This window comes from Macrotis lagotis, chromosome 4, assembly GCF_037893015.1.
Source record: "Macrotis lagotis isolate mMagLag1 chromosome 4, bilby.v1.9.chrom.fasta, whole genome shotgun sequence".
NCBI classification, from domain to species: Eukaryota; Metazoa; Chordata; class Mammalia; order Peramelemorphia; family Peramelidae; genus Macrotis; species Macrotis lagotis.
In genome coordinates, this window is record NC_133661.1 from 221,024,385 (window position 1) to 221,040,694 (window position 16,310).

The window sequence follows — 16,310 nt, forward strand, 5'->3', positions numbered from 1 at the left end:
TAAATTTTCTAGAGACAGAACCCACAGAGGGACCCAGTGAGGCAGTTATCCTACTCAAGGTAACCTGGAAAAGAACAGAAAGTCTCTACTCGGCCTTCCAGAGCGAAAGAACTTCAGCCTCCTGGAGGCAGCCTCAGGGCACTGGGAGCTGTGGCTCAGAGCAGCAGGGGAGTTTCCTGAGCTACACCCCCTGGAACATCCGGCACAAACTGGGGGAACAGTGGGGGACCTCTGTCAGAGTGAGCACTTGGAACCCAGCCCTCAGGGCACACAGCCAGCAGCCTGGCCACCACAGTGCAGATCCAGGAAACAGAAGCAGGAGGAGCCCATAAGCAGGAGCCCCCAGGGCATGAGCCCATTGAACCTAGGGAGGGGAGTGAAGAGAGAGACTGCAGAGCTCTGCCCCTGGAACAGGACTCTGGGGCTCTGAACACATTCAGATCCTGATCACAGTCTAGGCCCCCCCATAGAACAGCAGGGCCCCTCCACCTCAGTCCCATGGCAGAGGGGGGGAGCATATGGTCATTCACAGACCAGGAGGGAGAACAGAGCCTCACACACTGAGATCCTTGTGGGAGTGTCTCAAAAGCTCAGGAAGCACCCCTCCCCCAAACAGGCTTAGGCCGGGAACATGAGCAGGCAAAGAAAAAAGGGGAACACCATTGAGAAATATTTTGCATATGAGCACAAGAAGGATCAAAATACTCAGTCTGAAGATTAGGAAGCACAAGCTCCTGCACCTAAAGACTCCAAGAAAAACAGAAATTGGGCTCAGGCTATGACAAAGCCCAAAAAAAGACTTTGAAAATCAAATGAGGGAGTTAGAAGTAAAACTGGGAAAAGAAATGAGAGAGATGCAGGAAAAACATGAAAATGAAGTCAGCAGCCTAGTCAAGGAAATCCAAAAAAATGCTGAAGAAAATAGCATGCTAAAAACCAACTTAGGTCAAATGGATAAGACAGTTCAAAAAGTTATTGAGGAGAAGAATGCTTTAAAAAGCAAAATTGGCCAGATGGAAAAAGAGATAAGAAATCAGGAATCAATACTTCAAAACCAAAAAAATGAAAAATTAGAAGAAAATGTGAAATATCTCATTGAAAAAACAACTGATATGGAAAACAGAATTAGGAAAGATAATTTAAAAATTATTGGAATACCTGAAAGTCATGATCAGGAAAAGAGCCTTGACATCATTTTCAAAGAATTACTACAGGAAAATTGCCCTGATATTCTAGAAGCAGAGGACAAAATAGAAATGGAGAGAATCCACCGATCCCCCTGAGAAAGAGATCCCAAAAAACCAACCCCTAGGAATATTATAACCAAGTTCCAGAACTCCCAAGTCAAAGAGAAAACATTATAAGCAGCCAGAAGGACACAGTTCAAATATCATGGAGCTACAGTCAGGATCACACAGGACTTAGCAGCAACTACATTGGAAGCTTGTAGGGCTTGGAATATAGTATACCAGAAGGCAAAAGAGCTTAGAATGCAGCCAAGAATCAACTACCCAGCAAGGCTTAATGTCCTCTTCCAGGGACAAAGATGGACTTTCAATGAACCAAGGGAATTTCAAATGTTCCTGTTGGAATGGCCAGAGCTGCACAGAAGGTTTGATCTTCAAATACAGGACTCAGGTGAAGCATAGAAATTGGAGGAGAAGGGGAAATAGGAGGGACTTAATGATGATGAACTGCATGTATTCCTGCATAGAAAAAATGACACTGACAATACTCATATGAACCTTCTCAGTTAATAAAGCAGGTAGAGGGAGCTTTTATAGTTGAAGCACAGGAGAAAGCTGAATTTGAAGATAAAATATGGAATAAAAATGGAGTCAATAGAAAAAAGGGAAATGTAATGGGAGAAAGAAAAAGGAGAGGGGGAATAGGCCAAGATATTTCATATAATAAGATTTTTCTTTATTACACTGAACTATTGCAATGATATGGAAGGGGGGAAGACAAGGGGGGATGAAGGAATCTTTGCCCTAATCAGAGGTGGCTCGGAGAGGAAACAGCATATATACTCAATAGGGTATAGGCATCTGGAGTAAGAAGTGGGGGGAGAGGGGGAAGGGGGGATGTGAGTGATGGAGGAGAGGATGGACCATGGGAGGAGAGTGATCAGATATAACACATTTTATTTTTTACTTCTTGCAAGGGGCTGGGATTGGATGGCCTGTCCAGGACCATAGGGCCAGGTGGATGCTGGGCCTAAGGGGTGGTATGTGGGATTGGTGCCTCTTGGCCCCAGGGCTGGGGATCTGTCTGCTGTGCCACTCAGCTACCCTAAAGCAGAGTCAAAGTAAAAGGAGAGAGAGAAAATATAGTACATGGTAGTGGAGAAATATGAAAGGAGGGAGTTGCAATCAGCAATGGCAAAGGTGGAAAAATATGGAAGTAACTTTTGCCATGGACTTATCATAAACAATGTGATCCACCCACGACAGAGTTGTCGGTGTTGGAACAAAAATTCAAGAACATTTATTATTATTATTATTATTATTTGGGGGGGGTACAGGGCAAATGGGGCTGGGTAGCCTGTCTGGGGCTGCATAGCAGGGTGATTGTTGGGTGTCTGAGGCCAGATTTGGACCCAGGTACTCCTGGCTCAAGGACCAGTGCTCTGTCTGCCACCCAGCCAGCCTTACTATTATTACTATTTTATTTTATTTTGGGTCTTCTCCCCCCTTTTTTTTTTTGGTTTTTGCAGGTCAGTGGGGTTCAGGTGGCTTTCATGTCACAAGGCTGGGTGATTGTTGGGTGTACGGGGCCAGATGTGGGCTCAGGTGCTCATGGCTCCAGGGCTGGTGCTCCGTCCTTTGCACCACCTGGCCATACCTACAATTATTGCTATTATTTTTTTAATTTTAATTTTTTTCTCTCCCCTTTATTTCTCAAGCAAGTCTATATTTATAGGGGGAGCGGGTATTTCATTTACTCTTTAACAAGAATATTTTATTAATGCAAAAAATTATTTGTACAAAATGAGAATAAATATTAAATAAAAAAGTAAAAAAAAAGAAACAAATCTGCTGGAATCAGAGAAGAATCGAATACTCGTGGATTTTGCAAGAGACAGATGCCCCCCTAATGTGAGGCTCATAGTATAGTACTTTCAGTTATTATGTAGTGTTAGAAACTCTTTACCTTCTCACTTGGATTTTCTTAGGCTCTTACCATTCAGGTCACAGTCTAAGAAGTCTGCCTATCCCATGACATGTCTCTAATATGACTGACACAAATCATAAGTTGAATGTCATGTTTGTGAACTTTATAGGGGTGTGTGGGATAATATTCAAGTTTCCAATTATGCAAACTCAGTTGCTTTAGGTTAAAACCTCTAGGTTACCCCTGACTGGTTAGGGACTGGTTACTTCTAATCTTGGGTCAGTCATATTTGGAATGGAATTAGAAGATCTTCCCAGTCTTGTGATTGGCTGGGACTATTTCCCTTTTGTAGTGCATTTCTTCGGCAGTCCCCATCCTGTGGAGACCAACAACATTTCACATTCCTCACAGAAAGACCATAACTTGAAAATGTCAACATTATCTCACAGTGTGTCCAAGGTCATCTCCAGTTGTCTTGATTGTTTCTCCATACTTGACCATTGTGATGGGGTGGGGGAATTGGATGGTGCTGCCAGAGAAAGAGCTCAAAAATAAGGATTTCTAGTGAAAAACTCACAAATGACTCTTTGTGGAGGGGGTATAAAAACTTATATTTTTATTCACAGATTTGCAAAACACAAGCAGTTCACAGATTAAATTTTTTTCTACAGAGACAATAACTGTTAAACATAATTTTCTTATACTAAAAATGAAATAACAAAGTTAGTTTTATATATGATGTTTTATTCTCTAGAATTTTAACAGTAATCCATGGGCAGATGGCATCCTTACAACCCTGATACAAAATTCCAGGGTGAGGGTGTTATACAGAAAGGACAAAGTATCATAAAACTGAGTCGGGTAACCAATGAGATTTCACATAGATGACATAGTTCTACACTATGATCCTTTCATAACTTATAATATTTACTACAAATTCCTATTGATAAGAATCCCACTTAAGCTGGAGAAGGAATGTTTACAAATAGTCATAGGATTTCCTCTCTCCTCATCCAAAATACCTCTTATTTTGTGGTGTGTTGATCCAGGTAAAGGAATTTGTTGGTGCTCCAACTGAACTGATCAGATATAATTGACTCAGGCCAAGTCATTATTTTTCATGTAAGAGATAGGTCTTGACATAACAGACTGACATTTTTACAAATTGAGACAACATTCAGATTTATAACCATTAGAAGCTAAGAGACTAATTTTTGATCAGCAATACAGAGTTAAAGAGTATCAGACATTTCCTCCATTTTGTTCTAAATAGACATATATCATTTGTAGCTCAATCAAATAAAGATTTAGCATGGTGATGGGAACATTGGAGGAAAAAAACATATATCTCTTGGGACTTAGGTTTTCCAAGAAATATGAGAAGTCAAAAAAATAAAATCCACAACAGTACATTAAGAGGATAATACAATTATAATGTCAAGAGGCATATTACAGAGATTCAAAGGGAGCAGTCCCCTTTTATTTTACATAAATCATAGAGATAAAATACAAAGCAACAAGGAGTGATTCAGGTCCATTTTTTCTACAGCCACCTTACTCAGCTCTATGACTTAGAATGTTGTTTCAGAGATTTCTCTTCAATTTAGATTACTTGATAAGATTTTTTTCCTTTCCGTTAACTTCTTAACATTTTAAACAATTTAACTCATACTCATCATTACTAGAAAATGAAATGATGGAAGCCCCTTAGATTATGATGATTTACTATTTGATTTGTCTTGTTGATTCAGTAAACAAAGAATAATTTAGCAACAAAGAGATTTATTAGTATTATTTTTGTTATTCACCCATTTGGAAGATCTCTTCTACCTAACAAAATACACTTCCAAATCAATGAGGCTTTGAACTGCAAAAGTGATGCCAGACTTTACATTAACCTAGCTGATTATTAGAATTTAGATAAATATAGGGCAAATTGCTTAAATTTCCATATATGATTCTAATATTGATTATCTGAAGTGATCATAAGATCAGGGACATAAAAGAAAAGACATTTAGATGTATGTTCTATGCAGAGGACAGGTAGCTAGTCAATATCTCATACCAGACTTTAAGAGTGCCAGGTGACATTTTCCAAATGTCATATTCTTGGGAAACTGAGTCAGAAAGGGTTCAACTTCAGACTACACTGAAAAGTCAACCTTTTCAACTCTTATCCAAATAAACTTTTCACCTGCAAATTTCAGCACCCCACCTTAGATTTTCTGACTTCTATAGACTATGACCTAACCAGTATTTTCTTTTATTCCTCGATTTCAGACTTAAGATAGAAAATCAAATTTCAGCCCCATGATATCTTTTTAAGGCAATTACCTATAAAATGACAGAGATTCATCTCAAAACTTTAATGACTAAAGAATCATAACAATGCCATGAATTGATTATGATCATATAGTGGTAGCAATGAATAGTAAAAGAAAAATCATAACATATTATCCATGTTGCACAGATAATTTTATAACAAAAGATTTGGAGCACATAAAAATAGAAGCAAAAATTTAAAAATAAGCTTAAACATATCCTTGAAGGAAAAAATGGAGAGAGAGAAGATGAATAGTAAAAGTTTAAAGTTTAGCAAACCCAACATGTATGTGTATGTGTATGTATGTATGTATGTATATGATTGAGAAGGTTATCTATAATATATTTGATTATAACAGAACCACTACCACCATATTTTAAAATTCAACACTACTATTACAAAATTATACTAACAATCATACTAAATCTTACATCAATCCATCATACTGAATGTTATATCCATTCCCCCTTTTGTGTCAAAGGAGTGCTGAATGCCCCTGCAGAATAAAATGAAAGAAAGAGGGCCTTTTAGCTTCACATTTCCTCAGAGGTTATGAAGGGACATTGTTTTAAAAATTCCTCATTTGACCATCCCATGGGATATGTTTACTGATGTCATTACCTTAATCATCAAAGTAGTAGAATACCTATTAATTTTATGAATTTATTCACTTTTATCCCACATAAACATATATCAGTCTTAAAAAGAAAATGAGATTTCTCAGGAATTAAATTTTATATATGATAATTTAAAAACAGTAATATAACTCTTGATTATGCTATGGATTGGCAACAAATTTAGATCAAAGCAGCAGCATGTTTTCTACTTGTAAACTTTAAATGTTTTTAAATAATAACTCAATGGCTTTAACAGTCTTAAAATATAGAAACTTTTCTATGACAGTTATAAGCATATATCATCACATTATTTGCAGTAAATTAGCTTACAGATTTGAAAATTTAGTAGATGCTGTACAAAATATATTTAAGAATTTACAAAATTCTTTTTTTTATGTTCTCTTTTTTAAACAGTAAATATTCCTGATATCAAAATGAACAATACATTAAATATGAACATCTCTCTTATTCAATCTTTTGTTTTTAGGTTTTTGTAAGGCAAATGGGGTTAAGTGGCTTGCCCAAGGCCACACAGCTAGATAATTATTGTCTGAGACTGGATTTGAATCCAGGTACTCCTGATTCCAGGGCCGGTGCTTTATCCTCTACGCCACCTAGCCGCCCCTCTCTTATTCAGTTTTAAAGCAAAAAATTCTTGAAATTGGAATTTATCAAATCTAAATTGTTATAAAATATTATTTTTAGGCATAATAAAATAATAACACAAGGTTCTTCAGAGATAATAATTCCAATTCCCATAGAACTTCTAAATACCACCTTCCTTGAATTCAATGCTTATAAAGGGAATGTTCTATTGGTTTAAGACAGGGAGAAATACGTCTAACTAAATTATTCTTACAATTAACCTTAAGTCAAATTCCTTTCAAATATAAGCTTTAAAGAGTGGAGAGTGGCATCACATGATTAACCCATTTATGGGCAATTAAGTTAATTAAAATTATCAAAATCAAGTGACTAAAATTGTTAAATTTCTATCAGACTTTCTTACAATAAATTCTTTTTTTATTACATAAATATTTAATTTGTTTTCCAATTACATACTATGGCAGTTTTCTACCAATCATTTTTTGCAAGGTTTTGAATTTTATAATTTTTCCCTTCCCTCTCTTTCTGCCCCCTCCATCCCCAAAAGAAGGCAATCTGATATAGTCTTTATATTTGTTTCCATGATATATGTATATATAGATCAAAAGTGAATGTGTTGAGAGAAAAAACAGATCCATAAGAAAGAAAACATAAGAGAGATAGCAAAATTATATAATGCTTAAGACAACTTTTAAAAAAATTGAAGATAATTTAATTTACTATAATTTGTTTAAACTCTGCAATTCCTTCTCTTGATTCAGATGACATTCTCCATCACAGATCCCCTAAATTTGTCCCTGATTACTGTACTGATGTAGTGAGCAAGTCCATCAAGACTGATCATCACTCCATGTTGTTGTTAAGATGGATAATGTTCTTCTGGTTAGGCTCATCTCACTCAACATCAATTCAATCTGGTCTTTCCAAGTTTTTCTGAAATACTGTCTTTCATGATTTCTAATAGAACAATAGTGTTCCATCACATAGATATACCACAATTTGTTTAGCCATTCACCAATTGATGGACATCCCCTCAAATTCCAACTCTTTGCCATTGCAAACAGGTATTAAGAATATTATTATCCCCTTTTTCATGATCTCTTCAGGGTATAGACCCCTTAGTGATATTGCTGGATCAAAGGGTATGCAAATTTTTATTGCCCTTTGGGAATAAGTCAAAGTTGCTCTCCAGAAAGGTTAGATCAGTTCACAGTTCCACCAACAGTGCATTAGTGTCCCACATCCCCTCCAATATTGATCATTATCCTTTATATGATAATTTTTAGATCTGGTTTAAGGCAAAGATACCTACTTTTGCATTTTTTTCCATTAAATCTCATGATATTATTGACAAATGAATTTAGTTGCTATGTTTTTCTAATTCACTAAAGTAATTTTTTGGAGGCTTGATTGGTATGACACTAAATAAGTAGTTTAATTTGGGCAGTATTGCCAATTTTAATCATATTAGCTCATCCTATCTATGAGCAAATGATATTTGCCCACTTATTTAGATCTGATTTTATTTGTGTGAAAGCATTTTATAGTTATTTTCATCGATTTTTCTGAGTGTGCCTTAATAAGTAGACTCCTAAGTGTTTTGTGTTTTCTGAAGTTATTTTAAATGGGATTGGTCTTTCTAACTCTTACTGCTGTATGTTAGTAATATATAGAAATGCTGAGAATTCATGTGGGTCTATTTTACATTCTGAGACTTTGCTATAGTTGCTAATTATTTCCAGTATGTTTTTAGATAATTTTTAGTGTTCTCTAGGTAAACCACCATATCATCTGCAAAGAGTGAGAGTTTTGTTTCTTCATTCCCAATTCTAATTCCTTTAATTTCTTCTTCTTCTCTTAAAGCTACCATGTTGAATACAATACTGAATAATAGTGGTGATAACTGTTATCATTGTTTCACCACTGATCTTATTGGAAATACATCTGGCTTATTCCCATTGCATAAAATGCTTGTTGATGATGTTAGATACTGCTTATAATTTTAAGGAACAATATTCCAACACTCTCTAATATTTTTAGTAGGAATGCCTGCTGTATTTTATCAAAGACTTTTTCAACATCTATTGAGGTAATCATATTATTTCTGTAAGGTTTGCTATTGATATAGTCAATTATGCTGACAGTTTTCCAAATATTGAACCAGTCTGGCATTCTTAGAATAAATCCTGTTTGGTCATGGTGTAGTGTCCTGGTGATAATTGAATGCAATTGATTTGCTAATATTTTAATTAAGATTTTTGTTTCTATATTCATTAAGGAGATTGGTCTATAATTTTTTTTCTCAATCTTTTGACTCTTCCTGGTTTAGATTTCAGCACAGTATTAGTGTCATAGAAGGAATTCGGCAAAGTTCCACCTTTACCTGTTGTTCCAAATAGCTTATATTGAATTAGATCCAATTCTTCTTTGAATATTTAATAGAATTCACTTGTGAATCCATCTGGCCCTGGAAATTTTTCCTTAGGGAGATCATTGATAATTTGTTGAATTTCTTTTTTTTCTGAGACAGGGTTATATAGATATTTAATTTCCTCTTCATTTACCTGGGCAATTTATATTTTTGTACATATTCATCTATTTCATTTATATTATCAAATTTATTGGCATACTCTTGGGCAAAATAGTTACAAATTATTACGTTAATTTCCTCCTCATTAGTGGTGAATTCATCTTTTTTATTTTATTTTTGATACTAGTAATTAGATGTTCTTTTTTAACCAAATTAACCAAAACTTTAAGTTTATTGTTTTTTCATAAAATCAACTCCTGTTGTTCTTCATTAGTTCAATAACTTTCTTGCTTTCAATTTTATTAATTTCTCTTTATACTTTCAGAGTTTGTCATTTAGTACTTAATTTTAGGATATTTAATTTGTTCTTTCTCTTTTTTAGTTGTATGCTCAGTTCATTAATTTCCTCTTTCTCTCTTTTATTCATGTAAAATTTAGAGATATGATATATTCCCTAATAAGTATTTTGGCTGTATTCTATAAGTTTTGGTATGTTGTCTTGTTATTGTCATTGTTTTGGATGAAATCATTAATTCTTTCTTTGATTTGTAGTTTAATCTACTCATTCTTTAAAATGAGGTTATTTAGTTTCCAATTAGATTTAGATCTTTCTTTCCATAGTCCTTTATTGCATGTTATTTTTATTGCATTATGATCTGAAAAGGATACATTCAGTATTTCTGGCTTTCTGCATTTGATTGTAAGGTTTTTAATACTCTCATAAATGGTAAGTTTTTGTGTAGGTGTCATATACAACAAGAAAAAAGATATATTCCTTTCTATCCTCTTTCAGTTTTCTCCAAAGAGCTATCATGCCTAAGTTTTCCAACATTCTCTTTGCCTCCTTAACTTGTTTCTTGTTTATTTTATGGTTGGATGTAGCAAATTCTGAGAGAGGAATATTGAGGTCTCCTACCAGTAGAGTTTTGCTGTCTGTGTCTTCCTGTAAATCATTCAGCTTCTCCTCTAAGAATATGGATGCTATACCTCTTGGTACATACATATTTAAAATTGAAATTACTTCATTGTCTATGGTACCTATTGGGAAGATATAGGTTCCTTCCTTTCCTCCTTTAATAACTTCTATATTTGTAGCTACTTTGAGATAAGGATTGTTATGCCTACCTTTTTCACTTCAGCTATAGCATAATATATAATATATACTGCTCCAGCCTTTTACCTTTTCTCTGTATCTCTCTACTCCTAATGCATTCCTTGTAAGTAGTATATTGTAGGATTCTGAATTTTTAATCTACTCTGCTATCTTTTTCCATCTTATGGGAGATTTCATTCCATTCACATTAAAAGTAACAATTAATAACTCTTTATTGTCTTCCATTCCATCTTCCCTCCATTTGTATTTTCCTTTTTCACCTTATCCATATTACCCAGTATTTTGTTTCTGAATACCACTTCCTTCAGTGTGTTTACCCCTTCTATCCAACCTCCTCTCTTTTCTTCTCCCTTTCCTTTTACTCCTTTCTTTGCTTTCTTCTCTCAGTTCTCCTTTCCTCCCCACCCCACCTTTTCCCCCTTCTTAATACTGGAAAAGTAAGATAGGTTTCTAAATTCAATTTAATGTGTTTGTTAATGTTTCTTTGAGCCAAATCTGATGAGAGTTAGATTCAGGTAATTCTCACCTCCTCCCTTCTCCTCTATTGAAATAGGTCCTTTGCATCTCTTTATTTTTAGTTTTCTTTTTTAGTATTTATATAAGTTTTCTTTAATTTATTTACACATTGCTAAAACATTCTTGCTGTAAGAGTAAACATAATACCCTCTCCCCCCCAAAAAATATAAAACATCATGAGAAAGAAAGTGAAAGAAAGATAAAAAATGTACTTCAGTTTGTGTTCTGATACCATCAGCTCTGTCTTGGGTGGATCACATTCTTTATCATAAGTCCATCATAGAAGTTACTTCCATATTTTTCCACAGTGGCTGTTGATGATTGTAATTCCCTCCATCCATTCCTCCCCACTTTCATCTATTATATTTTCACTCTCCTTTCACTCTGTTCCTCTTCTAAAATGTGCTGTAGGGCATCCGTGTAGTGAAGTGGCAGAGCACCAGCCCTGGAGACCCAGCAACCAACCAAACTTATGGTCCCAATCCCACCCCCCCTGAAAAATGTAAAAAAGAAAATGTGTTATATCCAACTATCCTCTTCTATGATCTACCTTCTCCTCTATAACCCATATCCCCCCTCCCGCTCTCCCATCCCCTTTCTCTCCTTTTCCTTCTAGATTTCTATATTGTATTGAATGTGTATGCTGATTCCTCTCTGAGCCATTTTCTTTTCATTTTTTTTAAGTTTTTGCAAGGCAATGGGGTTAAGTGGATTACCCAATGCCACACAGCTAGGTAATTATTAAGTGTCTGAGGCTTGATTTGAACTCAGATACTCCTGACTCCAGGGCCAGAGCTCTATCCACTGTACCATCTAGCCACCCCTCTGAACCATTTTCAATGAGAATGATGGCTCCCTCATTCCCTTTCATGTTCCCTCATTCCATACCAGTGCAAAAGCTATTTCTTGACTCTTTTACATGAAATATCTTAGCCTAAAGTCCTGTACTTGAAGATCAAACTTTCTGTTCAGCTCTGGTCATTTCCAAGAGAACATTTGAAATTCCCCTGTTTCATTGAAAGTCCATCTTTTTCCTTGGAAGAGGATGTTCAGTTTTTCTGGGTAGTTGATTCTGTAGTTGTTGCTAAGTCCTGTGTGATCCTGACTGTAGCTCCATGATATTTGAATTGTTTCCTTCTGGCTGCTTGTAATATTTTCTCTTTTACCTAGGAGTTCTGGAATTTGGCTATAATATTCCTGGGAGTTGGGTTTTTTTTTTATCACTTTCTGGAGGAGAACAGTGGACTCTCACAAGTTCTATATTACCCTCTGCTTCTACTATATCAGGTCAATTTTCCTGTAGAAATTCTTTTAAAATCAAGTCAAGGCTCTTTTCCTGATCATGGCTTTCAGATAATCCAATGATTTTTAAATTATCTCTTCTGGATCTGTTTTCCAATTCAGTTGTTTTTTTCAATGAGATATTTCACATTTTCTAGTTTTTCATTCTTTTGGTGTTGAATTATTGTGTCTTGATTTCTCACAAAGTCATCAGACTCCTTTAGCTCCATTCTACATTTGAAGGATTTGTTTTCCTCAGAGAGTTTTCTTATCTCCTTTTCCATCTGGCCGATTTTGCTTTCCAAAGCATTCTTCTCCTCAATTACTTATTGAACTGTTTATCCATTTGACCTAAACTTGTTTTTAATATCTTATTTTCTTCAGCATTTTTTTGGATCTCCTTAACTAAGCTGCTGACTTGGTTTTCATGTTTTTCCTGCATCTCCTTCATTTTTCTTCCCAATTTTTCTTCTATCTCCCTTACTTGATTTTCCAGTTCTTTTTTGGAGCTTTGTTATTGCCTTAGTCCAACTTCTATATTTCTTGGAGTCTTTAGCTACAGAAGCTTGGATTTTATCATATTAAGAGTGTATGTGTTTTGGTCCTCCATGGGACCAAAGTAATTGTCTATGGTCAGGTTCCTGATTTTTTTCTCTTTACTCATTTCCCCAGCCTGTGACTGGTTTGGGGGTGCTTCCTGAGCTTTTGAGTATTATTAAAACACCCCCCATAAGGACCTCAGTTCCTTGAAGATTTTTATGGGAGGCTCTGACTGTTCTCCAAGTCTGTGAATGGCCACAACCTCACCCCTCTTCCAAAGAGTTGTGAGGAGGGTCCTCTGCTCTATGGGGGTACCAGATTGTGACCAGGATCTGAATATGGTCAAAGCCCCAAGGACAGAGGACAGACCTCAACAGTCTCCCTCTACTCCCTTACCTTCTGTGGGCTAAGTGGTCAGGTAGCAGCTGCTGAGTGACTCCCTGCTGGGCAACTGCACAGGCCTGCTTCTGTTTCTTTTTATCTGGGCTAGCTGAGGGCTGTAGCTGCACTGAGGAGAGCCATTCTGGCCTGGGTTTTGTGCTTGCTCTGGCAGAGATCTCCCTGCTAATCTTCCAAGTTGCACTTGGTACTCCCTGAGGTGGTAGGTCAGGAAACTGCTTTTGCTGCTAGAGCCAGGGCTCTCAGGGCCCCACGCCCCATACAGGCTGTTCCTTGAAGGCTGGAGCTCCTTTCATCCTGTGCACTGCTGCCCCCTCCAACCCCATGGAACAGGGCCTTCCCACTATTTTCCAGGTTAGCTTGGGTTGGGGAATTGCCTCATTGGATCTTTCTGTTGGTTCTGTCTCCTGAAAATTTTAAGGTTTTTGAAATATTTTGGGGCTCCTAAGAAAAGCTGTTCCCCTGCTGCCATCTTGGCTGCACTCCCCCTCCTTTGCCTCTCTTCTTGTGATGCAATTTTACCCATTCAATCTTCTCTTCCTCCCATCTCTTTACTGTCCCCTCTTTTAAATGTGATGTTATTTTTAAATCATTCCATCAGTCATGGATATGTTATATATGTCCATTACTTCTGACAGTAGAGTTACAATTTTCAAGAGTTTTGAGAATCTTCTTCACAGGTGGGAAGTTTAATCTTATTGGACTGTAGTTTTTTTTTCTTTTCCCCTGTTTACCTTTTCATGTATCTCTTGAGTCTCTTGTTTGAAGACCAAATTTCATGTTTAGCTCTGGACTTTTCATCAAGAAAAGTTGAAAGTCTCTTATTTCTTTAAATGTCCATCATTGCCCCCTGAAAGAGAATGTTCAGTTTTTTTGAAGAGTGAATTCTTGGCTTTAATTCAAGCTCCTTTGCCATCCAGAATATCATATTCCAGGTCCTTTGCTTCCTTTATATTGATGCATCCAGGTCCTGGGCAAACCTGACTGTCTCCTTGGTATTTGAATTGCGTCTTTCTTGCAGCTTGCAGGATTTTGTCCTTGACCTGATACTTCTGGAATTTAGCCACAGTATTCTTGGTGTTTTCATTTGGGGATCCCTTTCAGGAGCAGAACTACGTATTCTTTCAATGACTGTTTTGTTCTTTTGTTCCAGAATAGCAGGTCTGTTCTCCTTCACTATATCCTGAAATATGGAGACCAGACTTTTTTTCCTTTCAATGTTTTCCAGTATTCCTATGATTTTTAATTTTTCTCTTCTGGATCTATTTTCCAGATCAGCTGTTTTGCCAATGAGGTATTTTAAATTTTCCTCTATTTTTTTATTTTTAAAATATTGTTTAATCAATTCTTGGTGTCTCATGAAGTCATTAGTTTCCACAGATTCCAATCTTTTTCTTTAGAGAAGAGCTTTCTTCATTTATCTTTTACATTTCCTTTTCCAATTGGTCCAATCAATTTTTGAAGGGTTTTTTTATCTTTTTACATTTGCTTAATTGTGTTTTTGAAGGATTTGTTTTTTTGTTCTAAGATGTTAATTTTCTCTTTGTATAGTGTTAATTTTTCTTGCATTTCTTTTCCTACTTTTTCCATTTGATGTTTAAATTTCCTTCTGATCTCTTCTAAGAAGTTTTTCTGGATTGAAGACTAATTCATATTTTCCTCTGATGCTCCACCCTTCTTTGACTAGGTACCTTTATCTTTAAGGTAACATTGAATAAACACTACTTTTCATTGGCCTTTCTTCATTTTGGGTCTTTACCTAGGATGTTGTGTTGGGGGAGGGGTTGATGTTGAGGTCCCTAAAGGCCTTGCTCACTGGATTTAGGAACTCCAAGAGGTTGCTCAGGGGGGCCAGCCTGTAAAGTAAGCCAGAAGCTTTCTCTGAATTTTCTGTGTTGTCTGTGGCTAGGAAGTTAATCAACCTCATCAGCAATCAGCTGGAGGAAATCTGCTGCCCTTGGGTCAATGTGGAATAACTGGATTATTTCTGTTCTGGAGAATGTCAGGATCTCCCATGGAAAGGGAAGGGGGATGGGAGCTGTTTCAGTTAGAAACACAGGGGCTCCCCTGAAAACACAGGGTCTTCTAGACCTGACCAGATGGATGTCTGGGCCACAGCACTGGAGCTTTCCTGTGTGCCCACCATGCATGTAACAAACACTTCCACTACTGTTCTCAAGTCTTACCTCTGCTTCCCCTGCACTGTGTATACGCTCTCTGCTGCTGGCATGCCTGCACTCCTCTGTGACAGACCATGCTTCAAAATGTTCCCCTCAGTTCTTCTCTGGGTTTTGAGGTTCCAAAATCTATTAAGAGACTTAATTCATGTTGGTTCTGAGGGAAAACTAGGAGATTTTTAAATGGTGCTTGGCTTTTCTCTGCCATCTTGGCCAGAAGTCAGAAAATTCTTGTTAAAGATTTTTGACCGGGTGGTTCCAAAAATTCTTTGTCTTTATGATTGCCAGATTTTCTCGTCCTTAACAATTTTATGAAATGCATGTCATAACCAAAAAAAAGAAAAAATCTCTGGTTATGATAAGTCATTATAATACATGAGATTTAGTTTGCCTTAATTTATTCTTTTTATTGTTTACTGCACAATATCAAATTCCTAATTACTGACCAATGTTTCTTAATATTAGAACATTAACATAGTTAAAATATATGTATAGATCACATTATCATAATTTAAATTTTGTATACATATATATTTAACTTAAAATCTTTCCAGTTAATACAAAATGTATCTTAAGAAATGCACAGAAAATCAATACCTATATGGTTATCAAATTAACATGATGAATGCATACCTGTAATATATTTCTTATTTTTATAGTCCTGTTACTTTTCTCTTCAGATCTAAATTTTGGATTAAATCCAACCAACTCTGTATTGATAAGTCCTTAACCTCAGGTATATATATATATACACACACACATACATATATTCCTCTCTCTATATTCTAAACAAAATAAAACAAAAATCTTTTTTTCCAGTTTCTAACTGAAAAACAGTTAATATCAGTATAAGGTTTTCAGCTTCCATTCTTTGTTCTGAAGCCAACAGTTAATTATTTCATGAGAACTTACCAACCAGTACTGTTTCATGATGCTAAGATGACTCATATTTGTGTTTTTCATTTCAAATAATTTCAATTCTGAGTTGTACACTCACAAAAAAGTTTCATTTCCTTTTTAAAAAGAGAGAAATTTTTTAGTAGAACAAAGATTGTAAACTGGCATCCTGTGTGGTGAGATTTTAGGGTCTCTG